Source organism: Canis lupus, chromosome 2, assembly GCF_048164855.1.
Source record: "Canis lupus baileyi chromosome 2, mCanLup2.hap1, whole genome shotgun sequence".
Taxonomy (NCBI): domain Eukaryota; kingdom Metazoa; phylum Chordata; class Mammalia; order Carnivora; family Canidae; genus Canis; species Canis lupus.
The window spans coordinates 84,846,885-84,867,762 of NC_132839.1; the positions used below are offsets into that span (position 1 = coordinate 84,846,885).

Genomic DNA, 20,878 nt, shown 5'->3' on the forward strand with positions numbered 1-20,878 from the left:
ACTGGGTTTTGATGAACTGAAGTCTTGCAAGTGTTGAGGTTTCTACTATATGTTACAAATTCTCTTTCGTTAAGGAAGGTTGAAACTTAAGAGAATCTGGAATTCCCCAAGAGGTTCTCATTTGGAACTTACAACCTAAAACTTGAAAGGATTTAATCTTGAATTTTCAGGAATTAGATGATCAGAATAGAGCAGAAAATAATAATAATTTAATGATAATAATAATAAAATCACTGATACCTAGTTAGCATGTAACACATTTCAGTTAATCTCACCGAAGTATGAAGTTGGCATTGTTCTTATGCTCATTTTATAGATCAGGAATTTAAGGCACAAAGTGATTAACAGGCCCAAGGTCATACAGCTGGGCTATGACACACCAAGATTTAGCCCCACACAGTGTGGCTCCAGAACCAACACGTACCTCCCTATTTTACAGTGGCGATATTGCTAGCAGTATTCTAGGGACAAAGCACTGTAAGCAGAGGAGGCCTGTTATCTTGAGGCCCTAGAGTTACATCAAGGGACCTGGGCTTGATTCCTGGATCCATAATGATATTTTGGCAAAACGTCAAGCAAACAAGCAAGTCATCTTTTCTGGACCTCAGTTTTCCTAACTATAAAGTGGGGATAATAATACCAGCCCCAAATCTACATCACAGTTACCTAAATTGAAATGAGATCATGTATGTAACAAACTCCTTTGAAACTATAGAGTAAACTCCCATGATTATGACTTCCAAGATAATAGAATCTCTACACTTAGGTTGAGAAAAGGGTAAGGAGTACATATTAGTCTGCTCCAGCTGCCATAACAAAATCCCACAGACTGAGTGGCTTATACAAAAGACATTTATTTTCTCACAGTTCTGGAGGCTGGGAAGTCCAAGAGCAATGGTGTCAGAAGGTTTGGCTTCTCCTGAGGGCCTCTCCTTGGCATCCAGATGGCCTCCCTCTAGCTGTGTACTCACATAGTCTTTCTTCAAGTCTACAGCCTTGTTTTCTCTTTTTGCATCCAAATTTCCTCTTCTTTTAAGGACACCAGTCAAATTGAATCAGGGACCACACTAAAGGCCTGATTTCAACTGAACCACCTCTTTAAAGAAACTCATCTCCAAGTACAGTCACACTGTCAGGGTTGGGGTTTCCACATATGAATTTGGGTGTGGGGTCACAATTCATCTCAAAACAAAGAAAATCTCTTTAAATTAAAGGAAGTGTTAGCTATACCCACTGCCTCATAAGAAGTGGGTATAATAGGGGCACCTGGGTGGCTCAGTAAGTTAAGCATTGAACTCCTAATTTTGGCTTAGGTTGTGATCTCAGAGTCCAGGGATTGAACCCCATGCCTGGCTCTGAGCTCAGCAGGGAATCTGCTTGAGAATTATTTCCCTCTCCCTCTGCCCCTCTGAGGGCTTATGCACACACTCTCTCTCTCTCTAAAATAAATAAATAAACATTTTTTAAGTGGGTACAAGTAGGTGATACAGAGATGTTCAGAGGATTTATGCCCCAAATTCTGAACAGCCCAGATCACCCAGGTCATCATGAGACTTGAAGCAGAATCATACAGCCAATTATCTTGATTATCCTCATTTCACTGCAGTGATAGTTCGGGGATTATGAGCAGTCTTAGAAAAGAAGATTAATTATAATGGCAAATTTCACCAAAAAAGTCTAAAAATAATTTCAAGTATGTTGCCAACCCTACAGGTTATTGAACATCTTTAGACTGGAACTAACAAAAAAAAGGGCTTCTAAAATTAGAGAACTCTACATCCTGTATGGTGGGAGGGATGAAAGGGTAAATTTGTCTCTAGCTGCGTGTGATAATGTGGCTCTGTAGTTAATTGATGCTTTCCTAGTCCCATTCCTTTGCTTAGGCATACTCCTCTGTCAAAATCCCCTTTCCTTGACCTATTAAAAAAGGTTGAATTTAAATACCACCTTCTCCATGAAGCATCCTTCGATCACTGCAGGAAGGGATCTTTTTGTCTGAAAGTCATTTTATTTTCTTATAGCTTTCAGAATGACTTAGGAGTAAAGACTAAGTTCTTACAACAAAAAGATAAAGAAGTAGTGTGGCTTAAATAAGATTAAAGTTTATGGCTTTCTGTCGTAAGATTCCTGAAATGAGCAGTCCAGGTTGGTCCCCATCATTTAGAGACCCAGAGTTCTTCCATCCCTTGGCCTCACCATACTCTCAATCATTGTCCTTTTTCACTTGGTTGAAGCTGGGTCACAAGCACAGCTCAGGAGAAAAAGAAATAGCAGAGATCTAGGGCTAATGATGTTCTTTGATTGATTGATTATTTATGTTTGTTTGTTTGTTTGTTTGTTTGTTTGTTTGTTTTAAGTAGGCTCCACATTTAAGCGTGCAACTCAGTGTAGGGCTTACACTCATAACCCCGAGATCAAAACCTGAGCTGAGATTAAGAGTCAGATGCTTAACTAACCAAGTCACCCAGGTGCCTCTCAATGTTTTTCTAAATGAAAGAGGCAACATTTGGAAATATCATTTCTGCTCACATTCCTGGGTAAAAACTGTCTCATGGCTATACACAACTGCATAGAAGGATGGTATGTTTGTCAAGGTTCTCCAGAAAAATAGAATCAATGAGACAGATAGATGGATAGATGATAGATAGATGATAGATAGATAGATAGATAGATAGATAGATAGATAGATAGATGATAGATAGATAGATAGAAGATTCATTATAGGAATTGGCTCATGTGGTTATGGATGCCAGGATTTCCCCTAATTTGCTGTCTACAAGTGGGAGAACCAGGAAAGACAGTGGGATAATTCAGGTCAAGTTCAAAGGCCTGATAACCAGGGGAACCCAATATCTCAGGGCAGGAAAGGATGGAGGCATCAGCTCAAGCCAAAAAAAGTGCAAATTCACCCTTCCTCTGCCTTTTTGTTTTATTCATGCCCTCAATGGATCAGATGGTGCCAACCTGCACTGATGAGGGCAACCTTTGCTCAGTCTACCTGTTTAAATGCTAATCTCTCCTGAAAACACCCTCACAGACATACCCAGAATTAATGTTTTAGCAGCCCTCTGGATATCACTGGCCTAGGTGACACATAAAATTAACCAGGACAGCTGGAAAATGCAGTTTCTCACAAGAAGACGGGGAGGCAGATCTTGTGGATAGCTGGCTGTCGCTGCTCCACATTCTTATAGCACTTCTTCTTAGAATTTCTTGCAAAGGTGTTTTATTTCCTCAACTCGTTGTAAACTCCAAAAGTGCAAGGATGACTGCACATTTTGCATCATGGCAGCTCAGTGCCCCACACATTAGTGTACAACGAAAAACAGTTGCAGGAGTCAACATTCACCTTTTTCCTATAGAGACTGTGAGTACCCAGTAAGATCTTTCTTCTTGTAATACTTTAATTGTAATGAATCATTTATAAACTTATCTTTTTAATATTCCTTTCTCCTTGTGTATACTATATTCTCCTGTGACATTGTAATTATAATGAAGACAGGGACCGGGCCCACTGTGTATTCTCACCTAGGAAGTACGCCAAAAATATTTATTAAATAATGAATGAGTGTATTTGTTCAAATGGTGGTGCTGACTCCCTACAAAACGCAGGAGGGAAGGGTGATATTGAGGAGTGGCATACAGACTGGTGATCTCTCAGATACACAGCTAGTTGTAGATGTGGTTTTGAGGATGGCTTCTGGCCAATGAGCTATGAGTATGTGGGTAAAATGAAACCCATCACTTTCAGCCATAGGCTATGGCTCCAGTTCTTCCCATATTTCCAGATATAAAATTTATTCCTAAAAATACTTTACTTGGAATAGTCAATGAGGCAAGCCTTACTCCTGGGTGTTAAGGAAAAGAAGGGAAAAGAAAGAATCTCTGACTAAGATCATGTCACCCACCAAAATGCCTGAAATTGTCACAACTAAAAATTCATTATTTTTAATTTTTTAGAACCTGATGAAAAATTCATTTTTTTGAACTTTTAAAATCTGAGTCTTAAAAATGTTTTATGGTTAATGTGTATATAATAAACCATGTATATTTAAAATGTATAATTTAATGGTTTTACATATGTGTACACCTGCTAAAGCATAACCACAATCAAGATAATAAACAAATTCATCATCCTCAAAAGTTTCCTTATGCCTTTTTTAAATCCATTCCTCCCTTTCTTTCTTATCCTCTGCTCCTGACATCCTCATCCCCAGACAACCACTAATCTGTTGTCACTATGCATTTAGTTGTACTTCCTGGATTTTTATGTAAATAGAACCATACAATATGTCCTGTTTTTTCTCTTGTTTCTATCATTTACCAGAAGCATTTTGATATTATTTTATATTATAGAGTAGATCAATAGTCCTTTCCTTTTTATTGCTGAGTAGTGTTCCAGTACATGGATATACCACAATTTGTTTATACTTTCACCTGTTGATGGACATTAGGGTTGTTTCCAGCTTGGGGCTACAACAATTAAGCTGTTATGAACCTTGGTATACAAGCCTTTGTATAGACATATGCTTCAGTTTCTCTTGGCTAAATACTGAGGAATAGAAGGGCCAGGTTCACTTTTTCTATATCCTCAGGTTCCACTTTTTCTATATCCTCACCAACACTTGAGATAGTCTGTCTTTTTAATTCTAGCCTTAATAAGTATGAGTGGTGTCTCATTTGCCTGAAGCAAAAGTCCCAGAATCTGCTTTTAAATGGCACTTTAACATTGTGAAAGAACTGTGAACTGCAGTGGTAGAAGAACTGGTTACATGTCTTCACAATATCATTTATTTAGGTAAACTTTGTCAAAGACATTCCAGGGGATGGCACATGCAAAGACCTGAATGTATGTAAGAGCATGTGGGACAAATAACAAGAGTTCAACAATGCTAGAATCCAGAGTGAGAAGTAAAAGATTGGCAAGAGAGAACTCCCTAAGAGCAAGCAATGGCCGGGTCGTGAAGGGTATGGCATGCCCTGTAAATAGTTTAAGATTCTGATCCTTGAAAAGTGGGGATCCATGATGGTGGGGAATGCCATAAGCAGATTCATGACTTAGAACTGACAGCTCTGTAAGGAACAAGCTGGAGGAGAGGGGAGCCCATAGTAAAAGAGCCCTCTAAGAAGATTATTGCATTAGTGCAGCTCCTAGATAATAAGGATCCGATCTAGAATAGTAGCAACAAGGGGAAAGAATGGGAAACAAGATACAAAGGAAAGAGAATTAGCCAGACTTGGGGGATCTTAAATGACTTGCAGGTTTTTGCTTTGGGCAGAGAGATAAGCAGGGTGTCTCCTGTAAAATAAGGAACAAAAATTGGAAAGCAGATTTGTAGCAGAAGATAACAAATTCATTCTAGAACCCTGAGATTAAGGGATCTCTGAATATGAAATCGGAAGCATTTGGAAGTCAGTTTTTGCCTCATTTATTCAAAACAAATGTATTATTATGGTTTATGTGCAAGGCATTGGAGACAGATGGAGTCATGTGGGGGTAGAAGTAAGATCAGAAAAAAAAAAAAAAAAAAGAAGAAGAAGAAGAAGTAAGATCAGACCAGGAATTAGATATCTTGGTTTCTATACCAGTTACTCGGTTGGCTAATTCGTTTTTGTTTACCTTACATAAGTGTCTTAAACTCTTAGTTTATTCATCTGTAAAATAGAGGTAGTAATCCCAGTCACGGACATTTGCAATATAGTAAAGAGCACTACTATATGAGAACATAAGATAGTGATTCAAAGTAGAAAGTGTTAAGAACCATAGAAGACCCATATAGGGTCCTGAAGACATAGAAGAATGTTTATTTCCAATTGGCTCTGGCCTCCCATTGCAACATGGCACTACCTATGGCCACACCATTCACAGCCACAAGTGAGGAGAGGGCCTTAAAGAATGAGCCTTAAGTGAACTCCAGTGAGACAAAGAGAGGGTCATGTCACAGCGTGCGAATTGTGGCCCAGGCAGTGGGACAGCTGGAGAAATTTGTTCCTCCCAGAGGCCAGTGCTAAGGGACATCCGAGAGAGAACCCATAAAGTAGCTCAGGATCAGCATCACTCTGTGACTTTGCAGGACATCAGAAACTATTTATAGGTTTATAGGCTGCTCCTCAGCTGTGAGGGTGCTTGTGTTAATGAGAAGAGAGATTCTCTATACATCAGAAGACCAGTCTCGCCACCGCTATATGATAGCTAGGTGACCTTGGACAAGTCATTTTCCATCTCTGGTTCTCTTTCCCCTCATATAAAGAACAGGCTTAAATGACCGCCAACCCTGCCAGCTCTAACGACGAATGTCTTTATGAAGCCTTTGTGGACACACTGACCCTTGAAGGGGGAGCTTCTTCCCTTTGCTGATAAATATAGCCTGTTTGCTCAGCAAGATTAAAGAACGTAATAAATATTCAAGCCAGGCACTGTTTGGACTGAGGCACAGTTTAACAATGCTAATCTGCTGTGTGGCAGTCACAGCCTGCATCAACTTCACATATTTATAAAGATGCCCTTATCATCCAGTGTTTGGGTCAGTCGTAAACTCACATTTGCGTTGGTAACTTCATTTAGCTATCTCCTTGCCACTGGTTCGTTAGCTGGGGCTTAAGCACACAGCATAGGTCATCCAAGCAGAGGGAAAGTAACCCCCCCCCCATATATCCTGAGGATCTAAATACCATCTCAGGACTACTACAAAATAGTCCAGGGTATCACTTTAGGGATCTGGATTTTTCTGAGAATAGATTCGTGGCTACTCTGGTCTGGGCTAATTTTGCTAACCTCCCCAGCTCAGGACCCTGGACAGGTGTACAGCACTGAATAAGCCGGAAGACGGGATGTGAAACCCTGAGAGTCGATTTGGTGGTTTGAAGAAAGCCGCCTTCGAACTTAAATAGGGCAGATATCTTTGCAAGCAACACAGTGGAAAGCTACCTCAGCCAAAATGTGCATGCTCTGCAGATGAGAGGGATGAGAGGCTGCTGCTCTCCCAAGAAGTACTCGTAAAGTTGGGGGGACAGAGAGGTGCTAAAAAACCCTCACCAGTATCTATTACTGTAAAGTGCCAGAAGCAATTATGATGTCATGTGTTGTCTAAAATTGGAGCAGTGAGACAGCTTGGGATGCAGTCAGAGCTAATAAACCAAATAAAATCCTTCGAGTTTTACTGCATCATATTGTTTCTTTACACAATTATAAGCAGCAAGGAAGGCATCTGCCACATTACGGTCGATTTATTCCTTCTTCATTTTCTCTTTTCTCTTTCCTTCCTTTGTTAAAAAGAAAGTATGTGAAGTGGGATTGGTTGGAGATAAATTTCAACAGTTACGGCAGGAAAAAGAGGTGCTATTATTTTTTTTTCAATGTCTTCCTGGATAGATATAATGTGACTTATTGTTGCGAGCCTTGAAAATAGACCCTGATTAAAATATGCTTTCCTGTTCTGTACTTCCTTTAGCATCAAGCCTCTGAGAAAGAAACAAAGAGTTTCCCATCTTAAATGAGCAAGAGAAAATAAAAAGGATGCCTGCCACTTGGGATTCGTCTAGTGAATTCTACCTAAGAAGGTCCAGCACAAGAGGGCTAATTTCTTTAAAAGGTGTTCCTTTAATCAGGTTCCTAAATTCAAACATTTGTTTCTTTAATTTCCTTTGGATCTGACAGCATTAAGTTGAGAAAAGTCAGGAGCTTATTTTTTCATTTTCCGTGTGATGAAAACATGCCTACTTTCCATGTGGTTTTCAGATGAGATCAGTTGACTTATTTCTCTTCAGTGCTGACAACAGGAATGCTGCAAGGGGAAATTTCAGGACCCAGAAGCTGCCAGGTTTCCTTGTACTCGTCCCCACTCGGCCAGACAAGCCAGTCCCTTAGAGTCTAACCAAGGAATTTATTCAGAGAGAGGGGTGGAGATATTTTGTTTTGTGTTTGTTTATTTCCCTTCACAAGCTGCAAAAATCACTGAGAAGTGATTAAAGAAAAGAATGATCAAAATATGCACCATCATTTCTTCTGAATCCCAACAACCTTCTGAGGTCAACTTATTTCTACTAACCTCAGGCTCCCTCCCTTTCTATCCAACTCTCTGCAGTCCTACATGCAAGAAGCCAATCTAGCATTAATTATGTGAACTGCATCTGCACACAGGTTGTAGGAGCTCTCAGACCACATCTGTTGAATGCCAAGGCCAAAAACACCCAACTCCACAGGGATGTTGTTTGCTATGCCCTTTTGGTCATCAGTAGATTGATTTTCATGTTCTGGCTAAACAAACAGTTAGCAATGCTGAACGTTGTTTCTTGTTTTGCACTGAAGACCCAATTAGCAAACACGGTCAATGAACAGGTCGAGAGTTGAGGTTCAGATGGGCTTCTTGAGGCCAAACTTCTCCGTTTGAACAGCTTTCCACTGACCTTTGTCCTCATCACAGGTGATCTCCTGTGAAACATGTCACGAAACTCCATGCGTGGAGCCAGTGAGGAAATAAATCGTGGTTTATCCAAATGTCATGTGTCACTGCACAGACAAATCAAATGGCTCCAGAAAGATCATTACTGATAAAGAATGAACTGCTAGCACAGAAACGTAAAGATCTAGGTCAGGAAGGGTCTGAGCTGTAAGGAAAAATAAAATACACAGTGAATGTTTAGAGCCGGACTGGGTTAAGACTAGTTTAAAATGGATGCTACTTCTAACTCATGATAAACCAGCTCTGTGGGTCTTGGTATGTGGGTGATCACCTGTTAGCAAACAATAGGATTTCCTGTCATTGGCTGTAAGTCTGCCATTATAAATTCACATGAGATTTATAGTTTTCTGAGCCTTGTTGGCAGAGTTACGGGCCAATAACACAACAGGAATGGCAATCTGGCTAGTTGTCTTGCCCACCACACATTTTTTACAGATTATAGTCTTCAAGACGCCAAGGAGTTATAAGACCCAAATAATAAATCCACCAGAGGTCAGAGCTACAGGGATCATGTTAGACTCTAACCCATGAAACACACATGTGCTGACAGGATTTGTCTATTTATCTCCTGTGAAATGCTGTTGACTAGCAGACCCATTGCTATAACAGCTACCCAGAGGGAGAATAAATTAAGCACTGGTCCATCTACCTACCTCCTCTGTAATCCAACCATAGGAGTGGTCTGGAGTCCTCTCTCCCACCAGGTGCACCTGGAGTCACCAGCTGGCTGACACTGCCTTGTGCAAAAGGGGAGCAGAAGATACCCAAACAGCAAGGGTCAGCTCTCTTGGAGTGTTTATAGCCTCTACAATTCATTATGCCCCCTCCTCTTAGGCAACACAATAGTGACAGCAATTAGAACAATGGAGAGGGTGGCCATACATGGACTGCCCTTTCATGAAAGGAGAAATATTTTCCCAAGGCTGGACTTCTCCAACCGAAAGCATTTGTGACCAGCTCCCAGCATTTTGGGTAGAAAAACAAAACCAACCTAAACAAATCTAACAACTACCCCTGACTTCATAACTCACACGCTTTTAGGTAGTCATACAGAGGAAGTGATGTGTGACAACATTCATCTAAGACAATCCTTGGAGCTGATCCCAAATTCTCAAGACCATCGATTTTAACTGTTTAATAGTTTTCTAATCGGCATTCTCCTTTTTCACTACCAGTGGTGTAGAGTCACCAACCCTTCATCAATTCCCTCTCTACAGAGGAACTGAGTAAAATGAAGCTAAACATTGTCTGAAATCTACCTCAAGGTAGGCAAAAGCCAATGTCTCTTCATACAATGTTCTAGTAACTTGGTTACTAACTGGGTTAAAAACTAATTTGGCTAGTAGCATAGAATCAACTTGGTTTATCATGGTCCACAAAAGAAGCTTCGTATCGTCAAGAAGACAGACAAGGAAGACTACAAAATAACTCTGGTACCAGAGTAGCTTTGCCAATATTTACGTTCTGATTTTCCAACCAGATCACATCTACTGGCTCTCCTTTTGCCTTACTGATCCTCTTTCCAAGCCCCCTGCCACTGCTCAGTCAGTGAACACACTTGGTCCTACCTTCTCCTTTGCACCACATAATGGTGAAGCACACATCTTGCTTACTAATCTTCCTTCTGTGCTGGCTGCCCAGAAAGCAGATGTATCCTTATATGCAAAGAGAAAGAATCCATAAGTTTGAATCTAAGGAAAGTTTAGAATGCCCTTTTTAACCCAAATATTCCCCTGCCTCCAATCCTACCATTAAGAGCCATTTGGTTGAGTCTTAAAGGATAGTTGTGTTTGATTTTTTACCAAGTCAATGTCACAAATAAATACCCAGTGAAAATATAGACCTCAATTCATAGAGCCGTCCGTCTACTGCCATTCAAGCACAAAGCCTGGGCTTTCCTTTTTTACAACATCTCTGCCCCTCAGGACATAAGGACCTCTACCCGATATTTGGGGACTCTTCTGTGTATCTTAGGCCACAGAGAAAAGTAGATGCCCCCCACCCAGAGCAGTTATATGGCCTCAGTGAGTTTCATCATCTATAATCCATAAGCTACCTGAGGCACTCCTCATGAATAGTCCATATCTCACAAGGTAATGAGACTAATGGCTTCACCAACATGGCTTTTCTGACTACCTGAAAATATGTAATTCTCTCCTGCTGGCAGCAAATGGTCTACCCACAAGGGTTGAGCTTCCAGGGTACACCCTCAAGTTCTTCTTGGCTGCTCCTACTTAGTACTTACCCCACACCATCTCTCCTGCTATTTACTCCACACCTTCCTCCATTAATCATCCTTCCTACGTTCCTCCCCACTAATGTCATCCATCCTCCTCTCTGATTCTCCTCTCTTTCATTCAAGGACCTGCCTATGTGGTGTAGAAAAAGGAATAGTCTAGCTCCCTAGTTCTTACTCTATCTTCTTTCTAGCGTTTTTGGTTATGGTCCTATCTTAGGACCATAAGGACCCACTTTGAAGGTCAGAAAATAGAAATTGGCTGTTTCTTGCAGTTTCTAAAAGCAACATGGATGTTTCTGATTAATGGAATGGGGTGAAGGATGGGGATAGGATAATCATATAAAGGAAGTGAGGAAAGAGGAAACATGGACATTAATATCTCAAAATATTATCTGACTTCACCAGATATTGGCATTTAGCACTTGAAGAAAAGCAAAAAACTATGAAGTAACTGTGCTAAGTGATAGAGTACTCCCACTTACAGGGCTGTAAAAAAGTTAAAATAATACATGTCAAGTTACTTAACATAGTTCTTGGCACAAAATAAGCGATTAGAAAATGTTAGTTATTGTTATTATTATCAAGAAGGAAGAAACTCAATTGGAAATAGCCTAGGGGAACACACACACACACACATACACACACACATCTGGAAAACTCCACTACTGCTCAAGCTTAATGAAAGCCAGCAAAACTACCATCTTGGTTTTTTCTTCCTCACCAATTTCTCTTTGAATCAGCTTTTCTCTTATAGCAATTAGGAAGCTTCATCCTACTGACCTGCTACAAATTATTAGATCCCAGGGAAGTCCACTTTATCTGCACTCAAACTCTTAGTTAATTTTTGGCCTATTCTTTATAAAATTTCCAACAGGGATTTTGCCGCACCTGTAATTATATCAAAACACTCTTAACAAAAATTCAACATCAGTCTGATATTGTAGCAGATAATGCTCCTTCAGAGTGGCACTATTAGGCCTCCAATGACAGGATGCTGAGTGGAGTGCTCCCCTCCAAGTCACAACAGAGACCCTTTGACAACAGGTAAATACTACAAAACTATTCATTAGAGCCTGCATATAACACACCATCACTGCAGGGAAAGCCAGTTTAAAATCATAAATGTCAAGACATAATTAGCTTAAAGGTCAGGTTTAATTACAGTTGTTGAAACTGAAATACACTAATTACTGCAACCATGTTGGAAAATTATTTTAATGGTTTAGAATGTTTTGTCGTTACCTTTGTTTTTACCAAATGATGGTTCTTATTGCTTGATGAGAAGGAAAAAAAAAAAAAATTGGTGACGGGCATTTGCTTCCCTGCGTGGATGGAAGCAGAGAACAAAACAGAGTGCTGATGGAAAAGCCCACAACTCCAAACAGCTCTGCAGAACAGTTGCTCCGTGTTATTGTATTATTAATCATTTTCTTATAATCAGTTCTTTAGATATAATTTTAATGAAGCTTCAAGGAAGGCTCAATGCATTATACTGTAACAACAAAGGAAGCACATTTATCACTCGGTTCGTAGGTTTAATGGCAAAACAAATCAATAAATAAACAACTGGTGAGAAAATAACTCAATAAGTGGAAAAAGTTGTTTACCTGTAGGATTTCTAAGATTTCTACCGGGAATATTTATTGACTCACCTAAGTATTTTTGTTGAGTTTTTTATCATCTTTTTCCTTTGGGTTTCCAAAGCCCAGAAAGTTTGAACAATCTTTCATTTAATTTTATTTTGTTTTGTCTCCTGTTTTGTTTAAAAGGGGGGAAAAAAGTAATAATACCTTTCAAAGTTTGGCTCTGTGTTAAAAAAGAGAATAAAAGAAAAAACTGCACAAGGAATTTAAGTGATAAGCAACCACAAGTTACCAGAAGCTCCTCATAATTGGTAAGAAAAGGCCTTTGGAAGATATGGTCTGAATACTGATATATATCCCCATAGGGGAAAAGCAAGTTTTATGCAGTGCACTTCTGGTATGGAGATTAGCTCGCCTGAAGAGAACTGAAACATCAATTTCTGGAGGAAAAAAATATTGTTAAAATGAGGCAAGAACCTACAGAATGTGTTTTGTCAAAATGGAGAACAAAGAGCTAAGGAAACAGTGTTTTACTCTCTGAAAGACACATTGAAGGAGACAGTTTTAGTTAAGAGAGGAGAAACTGCATGACACCAAAGCATTTAAGTAGCTCCAAAGAACCCACTTGTGACAAAGCGAGAGCTGAGCTCTTTGCCAGGGAGCCACAGACAATGCAAGGAGAGTCTGCACTCTGCTCTAGTTCAATAATGGAAAAAGAAAATGACATTTAATTAAGAGTTGCCTGCCTTCCAGGTACTTATGACATTGAAATCAGTGTGGACATAAGGCATTAAAGCTGACATCAACATAGTTCACCCAAGAAGTCATTTACTTAAGATTTACATCCAACTGCAAAAGAAAAGTGAAAATTTATGAAAGGTTTCCATCTGGCAGGCTGTATCATTAGTATTCACACTGATAGCAGCAATGATTTAAATTTCTTAATCTAAGTGAAGATATACATCAAAAAATTCCCCTAAAATATGTCTAATAGCTCTAACTGACTTCTTTATTAGAGTCTGCCTGTGAAAAAAATGTCAGATATCAATGAAGAAGTCATCAAATGTTAATTTCAGTCTATTCAGCTAATAGAAATTCATAATAAAGTGGCATCATTATGGCTGAAACCCCCACCCAAACTCTCTGAAAGAGACACAATAAACTAAGTACTTTTCATTGCTTTAAAAAATAAAACCTGATTGCCTTGTTTGATCTGGTTATAGCAAGCATTTCAAGTCATAACAATGATTATTTATTAAATATCAATAGCTCTTTTGGGGGATGGAGGCGAGGGTGGAGGCAGCAGCCCTTGGCATGCGTTGTTCAGGGCCTATGAATAAATCCTGTTAACAGAGAGGAGGAAATAAGTATAAATCTCCTACTGCAGGAGAAGCACTGTGCCATCCATTTTTCTGAATTAAAGCACACTGTCACTACAAAATGCCCTCATGTTGTCAAAACAGGACTGTGTAAGAAGATAAACCCTTGATACCCTCTCTTAAAACTGTAGATAGAGAAGTGTTTAAAACAAAAAGACATGTGGTTTACATAGCAGAAAACAAAGCCAAGACTTAGCATATTTTCTGATGATACTGGGTACAGATTTAAAATATGTTCAACTTTAAAAAAGGTTAATACAATTTCAGGAGTTCCATGTAAGCTATCACAGAAATAAAGAAAAGAGCAAGAGTCCTACAATCAGGAGACAGGCTGACATTAAATTTGATTCCACCACATTTTAGCCTGTGACCTTGACAGCTATTTATCCTCCCTAGTCTACTGTTGTCCCCACCTGGAAAATAATGCTTAGTTCATAGGGTTGTTGGTCTATGAGTGAGATGTTAAATAAGAAGTTCCCAAAACAATGGTTCACAAGGAGTTTCTAGCTATGAAAAGTTCTTCAAAGTTCTCCACAGAACTGAAAATACTGTGTGCTTTGTGGAGTTCCTAGGCTCTTCCTAGGCCCACCTAGACCTAATAGTCTTAGGTACAGGAGTTGAAGGAAGAGGGTGTGACAGACACTATTAGCTATCTATACCACTCTTCCTCCTTGCTAAGGAAATGTCAGGTGCATCCAAATATGTCACAAAAATATGCCATGAAAATAGACCACTTCCATAATCTAGGAAATAACCATGATTGGTTTTATGTTGGGTATCTGTGATCATAATTAGCGCTATTAATCAAATACTTCTAGCTCTCTACCTTCCATGTACAAGACAGTCTTGCATTTCCTGGCTTTTCTGTGTTTTTTTGATGCGACTCTGTTATTAGTTATAATTAATGGATCAGGAATACAAATAACATTGAGATTTAATGAACTATGTGAAACGCTCTCTTTTCCCGCTGGTACAATAACCAGCTATGTTTAAGATGGTGGCTGCTTCCTCATCCTGAGTTCCCAACTGATGCAGAAAGAAATCCCAGTCAATTCATGATGGGCATGGAATGTGACTAATAAATAAACCTTTGTTGTTTCAAGCCACTGAGATTTTAGAGTTGTCTATTCCCATAGCAACTCCTGAACAATCCTTACTCCTGCAATAGATATTTCCTACTGGGACCAAATGAAATGAATAAGAAATGAAAAGAGAGAGATTAATGAGGGAAAAGGCCTTATTTGTCCAGTTTTTATGCAATGTGTGAGTATTTGATTCTATCAGAGCAAGGAGGGAATATCAAGGTAGACTTCATAGAGGAAGTAACGCTTGAAATGAAGTATGGTCTTAAAATACTTGAGAAGTTTACCAAATTGGTTGGAGTGGAGGATAAATGCATTTCAGACAGAGAGAGTAATTAAACAAGTACAGGAGGTCATACTCTCAAAGATTTGTCTAAAGAGATAAGCAAGATATCAGAGAAGTATTTACATAGTCCTTATGGCATTTGAACTTTATTCCATGGGCTAGGGGCTTTTCTCCTATAAAACCTATGGGAAAAACAAAAACAAAAAACCTATGGCAATTGTTATATGTCCGTGGACAATTCCAGATTTTGAGTGAAATAACAATGCCATCATCACCATCACTGATGTTAGCTGCCACACGGTGTATCCCATGACATAAAAAGATTGGCTGCAGCTTACACATAACCTCCTCTTTCTGTTCTATTGAGAAAAGAATACTGGAGTTCAAAATTGCGAGATCCCTATTTAAAAAGTAAATCACTAACAATCTTCAATTCCTTAACTCAATTAGTAGCAGATATTCAATTCACACTTTACAAATGATCCTCAACCACTGATCGGTCCTGACAAAGAACTTCTACTGCAGGCACTGGGACCCATCAAAGAATTATAAGCAGAGGAGTGACATGACTATAAATGCACATTTTAGAAAAAAATTTCTAGAAACAATGGATATAATTAATGGGGCAAGATGATGTCTAGGACATCACTTAGGAGACTGTGGCAATCACAGGCCATTACACCTTACATGGAAAAAGGCAAGAAGGGGCATGTGTCCATCTGCCAAATTCCAAGAGATGAAAATGCGTCTTTCTTGAGGTCTGTGGTTATTTGAAAAGTACCTTCAGATAAAGTATTTTTTTTCTCCCAATAATCCCTCAGTAGAAGCACTTACTCACCTACTCCCACCATATGTGTCTCCTTGCTCTCTGTCTCTCTTCTCTAATCATTGCTTCATCCCTCCCTTGGGAGAACTCCTAAGTATGTTTTAAGACTTTGAGCAGTTGTACAGTTGGTGGAGCGGGGTATTTTTCCCTTTTTCTAGAAAACCATGGGATGACAACCCCGGTCAAGATAATGAGGCTCTGCACTAAGACAATGATAATGAAAGGAAGAAGAGATAAAACAAGTTGATGGTGAGCTTCAGAACTTGATACACCTTTATATTAACAGCAGAACCCATTTTTCTGGTTGAATTGTCAGATTCCTAGATTGTGGTAGGCACTCAACAAATATTTGCTGAATAAATATGTAAGTTTGACAAACAAAATGCAAAGCATAGAATGTATGAAGATAGATCAACAATGATGCTTACTCTAAGAGTTTCTAGCATTGCTGTTAATCCAAAATCTTACATCATAGATGGCACCAACCGCCTCCCCTTCATTTTCCGCACTCATAGAAATCATTTTAAATGGACCACTATAGGGGCACATGGGTGACTCAGTTGGTTAAGCATATGACTTCAACTCAGATCATGATCTCAGGGTCCGGGGATCAAATCCCATGTGGGGCTCCATGTTCAGTGTGCAATCTGCTTGTCTCTCTCCCTCTGCCCCTCCCCCTCCTTGTGCTCTCTCTCATTCTTTCTCTCAAACAAATAAAATCTTTAAAAAAAAAAGTAAAATGAAATAAAACACATTAACCACTATAATATTCCACTGATTTGTTAGACACATCATTAAAACCCCTCAGAAGACATTGCTTCAGAAAATAGTTGCCAATTGATCCAAGTTGGCAAGGTACATGAGACCCGATTGCCCACTTATGGGACTTACTAATGTATTTAAGGAGATTGAAAGGAATCAAGAAGCAAACCAAAAAAAGAAAGAACCATAGTCTGTTTTATTCCTACTCTTTCTTTGTTTCTTGGGATTCTGTCCTAATGAAGGAAAACTAGAGCATTTGAAGTCAGCAGATGCTGGCTGACAGGTCTCCAGTCTCAAGCAATGAAGAGTAGACCTGTGTGGGTTGAGAAAGGACGGAAAGAATGGAGTGGATGTGTTGGCCTATGCAAACTACTTATTTTGAGAGGAAAAAAAAAAGAAATTTGTCCTATTTGTTTTGTTAAGATAAAATCTGCAAAGACGCCTCTTACACAGAATTTTTCGGAACGAACCATCTAAGACAAATAAGAGTTATGAAAAGCACATCATGCCATAAAGCAAGAACTAGATCATCTCACCCTGCTCTCACAGTGAATTCAGAGAGTTACCAGAGAGAGTATCAGTCACCCATCCTGGTCCCTATAGTTTGAGGATCAGAACTACTTCCAGGAACGATAACAATCACTTATTGAACACCTAGTTTGTACTAGACAATACATAAAAATTTTGCTTAGTCTATCAAAGTCAAGACTATATATCTTGGAATCATGAATGGTGAAAAGCCATATTTCTCTTTTATTTGTATCATTATTACCACCTGACACATGACAGGGATCAAGGCTCAGTAAGATTAAGGAACTTACGCTTATATCACGTAACAAACAAAATCTGTCCGGTTCCAAAACTAAACATAGGAACCACTATGATGTACAGAAACTGCTCAATGTCATTTTTCAAATTACAGCCAGGCAGCTGGGCTAAGACTGAAGCTTCAGAAAACAATATAATCCCCATGTGTCACAGTAACACTTCTGTTTAGGAACATAATACTGACAAGTCTCTGAAAATGAACACCATTCAGCAGACCCAACCTGTTTAATGACGAACAGTGTCCTGCTATGTACAGCTAACATTGGCATATAAAACATTTTATGAGGCCTTTATTGACCTGTTAATGTCACTCCCGGGGCTAACGGAGTAGTACATTATCTACAATGGGACAGTGGAAACCCGTATCCAATGGCAATCACTAGGACTAACCCAGAAACATACAGTTAAGCTGGGCTGGCTGCCATCAGATAAATGAAGAACTTTGGCTGATTAATCTTCCTAGGGCAACAACACAGATAAAGTAGTGCCCTGATGAACTGACTGGCTCTCTTTTTCAAGAAGTAGACACCACTCAGGCATTGGCAAATACTAGATGATTTTACATTACATCAGGCAAGAAATAGGACATTCTGGAAATGTGCTTTCTCAACATTTGGTGCCTCCAAAATAGGGGAAGAAAAAAAAATTCTGGCAGAATTATTTGGAAAGATGAAAAATGGAAGTGCCATTATGAACCCTTTTCCAATGGTAAATAACCAAGCTTTTATTGGATGGATGTAATTAGAGACAGATTTCAGTGCAGCTTGGATACAGCTGCTTCTGTCCTCCTGGCACCAGACTGTTGCTGGATCATTCTGTGGCCATTGGCAATTTAGCCAATCAGTTCCACCTCGGTGCACCCAGCTGACCTCCTTCTTCACTTATATGATGGACCTGCTCATTAAGACTGCCCAGAATTCCAAAATGAAGACTCAAAATCACAAAGGCACCTTGAAATATACACCTCGGATGACACTTCTATCAGGCTTTATCTTATTTTAGTGTTTGTTCTGGGTATGTTGGTGTTTTAGGAGGCCCTTTGGGAAAAAAATCCTACAATCAGCTGACACCTCTCTGTCACTGAAAGGTAATGGTTTTGCTTCTCCCAAAGATCAGAAAGAATTAAAGTACAATGTCTACTGTCTATTTGCAGGAGGGGAGGTGTGCAAAGGCCTCTGTAAATCATTAAGAAATAGACTATCCACAACAGAGAACAATATTTGCAAATTCTCAAGGGCCTTTCTTCTTAAACCAAAATCGCTTGCTCTTTATGGATATGTAAAATTGGGGGAAAGTTGTCTCTCAATGTCCTAAATATGGTCATATAAAATAATGATCAGATGTCATGATGGTCCCAAAGTTTCTGTGCCTTGAGAGAAGCAGCAACAGGGTAAGAACATCCCTGGCCTCAGATAAGTCATTCGTGGTCTCCACAGGAACGTGGTTACAAGCTTCAGACTAACACTCTGAACACTCATCTTGACAAGAAAGCCTTATCAACACCTGGACCCAAGAATCTTCAGATCAGAGAAGTCCCAGTTTCTGTAGAGTTCTGAAACAATACAAGTAATACTTGGCATTATTAGGAAATAAGGAAGGGAAACCCTTAACCCAGTCTCTGTCCTTTAGCATTTTACAGTTTCAGTCTCCTTATCATCACAAGAATCAAGTGCTCTCTGGTCAGGAGAAGAGAGGCACCACCAATTCATACAGGGCCTAAAATTATTCGTCTCCACCCTACATAGTGAGTAACGAAAGGACTCTGGTCATAGCCCTTGCCTCACAATTTGGAGCACAGAACTGTTCCTTAAAGTTGCTCCACAGATGTTTATGGCATTAAATTACAGTCAGCATTGATATACCAAATGTCCCTTTCTTAGTTTGGAATGGAAAGGGTAACACTATTTTATAAAAGCTCTAAATGTAGTCCTGTCTTTGTTTTCAAGGTGACTGCAAAGAGAAATGGCTTCTTTGTTTTATTGGTACTTAATTCCTAAACATGAGGAGACTGAATATATCACTGTCTTAGGGAAGAGGTCCAGCAAACAGCCATTGGACAGTAATCTCAAGGGGTGACTCGATCAACCTTCAAGTTACTTAGTTATTAGGGGCTATTAGAGTTATTAAGAGTACCCTCAATAAAAAAAATTTATTTACATAAAATCCAAATTCCTTACTATATTAAATACTATTGCAACATAAAAAATGACCCGAAACACGGCAGTTTAAAACGACAATTTACTATCTCACACAGTTTTTAAGTGTCAGAAATCTAGAAATGGTTTAGCTGGGTAGTTCCAGTTCAGGGTCCCTCGTGGACCTGCTACAAGTTATTGGCTAGAACAGCAATGACCCAATAGCTTGACTCGGGCTAGAGGATTCACTTCCAAGCTTACTCATGCTGCTGTTGACAGGAAGCTACATTTGCTCACCATGTGAGGCTCCTCATAATGTTGTTCTCAAGATGGTAACTGGTTCCCCCCATAGCAAGTGTTCCAAAAAAGAGAAGGATAAAGAAGGAGAGCACACATTCAAAATGGAAACTACAATGTCTCTTATAGTTAATCTCAGATGTCACATACCACAACTTCTGCTATCTTCTATTGGTCACACAGACTAACCCCTAGTACCATGTATGAAAGGACCACACAAGAGTATCATCTGGGAGGCTTGCTATCACATTTATCAAGGCCCATAATGCCCAACATGATATCTTCCTTGCCTACTTCTCATGTAAACTATAGTCAAGCAACAGGGCTTTTATTAATTTAATTTTGTTTCATATTAATTCCAGTGTAGTTAACATACAGTGTTATATTAGTTTCAGGTGTACAATATAGTGATTCAATAATTCCACATATCACCCAGTGCTCCTCACAAGTGCACTCTTTAATTATCTTTGATCATCCATTTCACCCATCCCCCCTCTGGTAACTATCAGTTTGTTCTCTATAGTTAAGAGTCTGTTTCTTGGGGCATCTGGGTGGTTCAGTTGGTTAAGCATCTACCTTCAGCTCAGGTCATAATCCCAGAGTCCTGGGATCAAACCCCACATTGGGATCCCTGCTCAGTGGGGAATCTGCTTCTCCTTCTCCCTCTGCCCCTCCCCCGCCACTTGTGCTCTCTCTCCCTCTCAAATAAATAAATAAAATCTTTAAAAATTTTTCACTTTAAAAAAAAGAGTGCGTCTCTCTTTTTTTTCTTTGCTGCTTTTTCTTTCTTAAATTCCATAAATGAGTGAAATCAAGTCTTTTTCTGACTGATTTATTTTGTTTAGCATTATACTAGCTCTATTTATGTCATTGCAAATGACAGGTTCATATTCTTTTTATGGCTAAATAATATTCCATTACATAGATAGATGATAGATAGATAGATAGATAGATAGATAGATAGATAGATATAGAGATATATATCACATCTTCTTAATC

The 20,878-nt window shown here is 39.2% G+C and overlaps 1 long non-coding RNA gene across 10 annotated transcripts in view; it reads right to left on the reverse strand.

Moving 5' to 3' along the window:
- Positions 1–6,866: 6,866 nt before the first annotated feature.
- Positions 6,867–20,878, reverse strand: part of LOC140622704 (uncharacterized) — an 81,241-nt gene continuing 67,229 nt past the window's right edge. For 7 of the 10 annotated variants that reach the window (XR_012022400.1, XR_012022403.1, XR_012022412.1 and 4 more), the window contains 4 exons: positions 11,944–12,193; positions 10,031–10,117; positions 9,116–9,199; positions 6,872–8,607 (listed from right to left, as the gene is read on the reverse strand). This is a non-coding gene — a long non-coding RNA (uncharacterized lncRNA). Of the gene's footprint in view, positions 8,608–9,115; positions 9,200–10,030; positions 10,118–11,943; positions 12,194–15,869; positions 16,061–20,878 lie in introns of all 10 variants that reach the window. The other 3 variants (XR_012022410.1, XR_012022406.1, XR_012022413.1) reach the window with 3 other exon arrangements.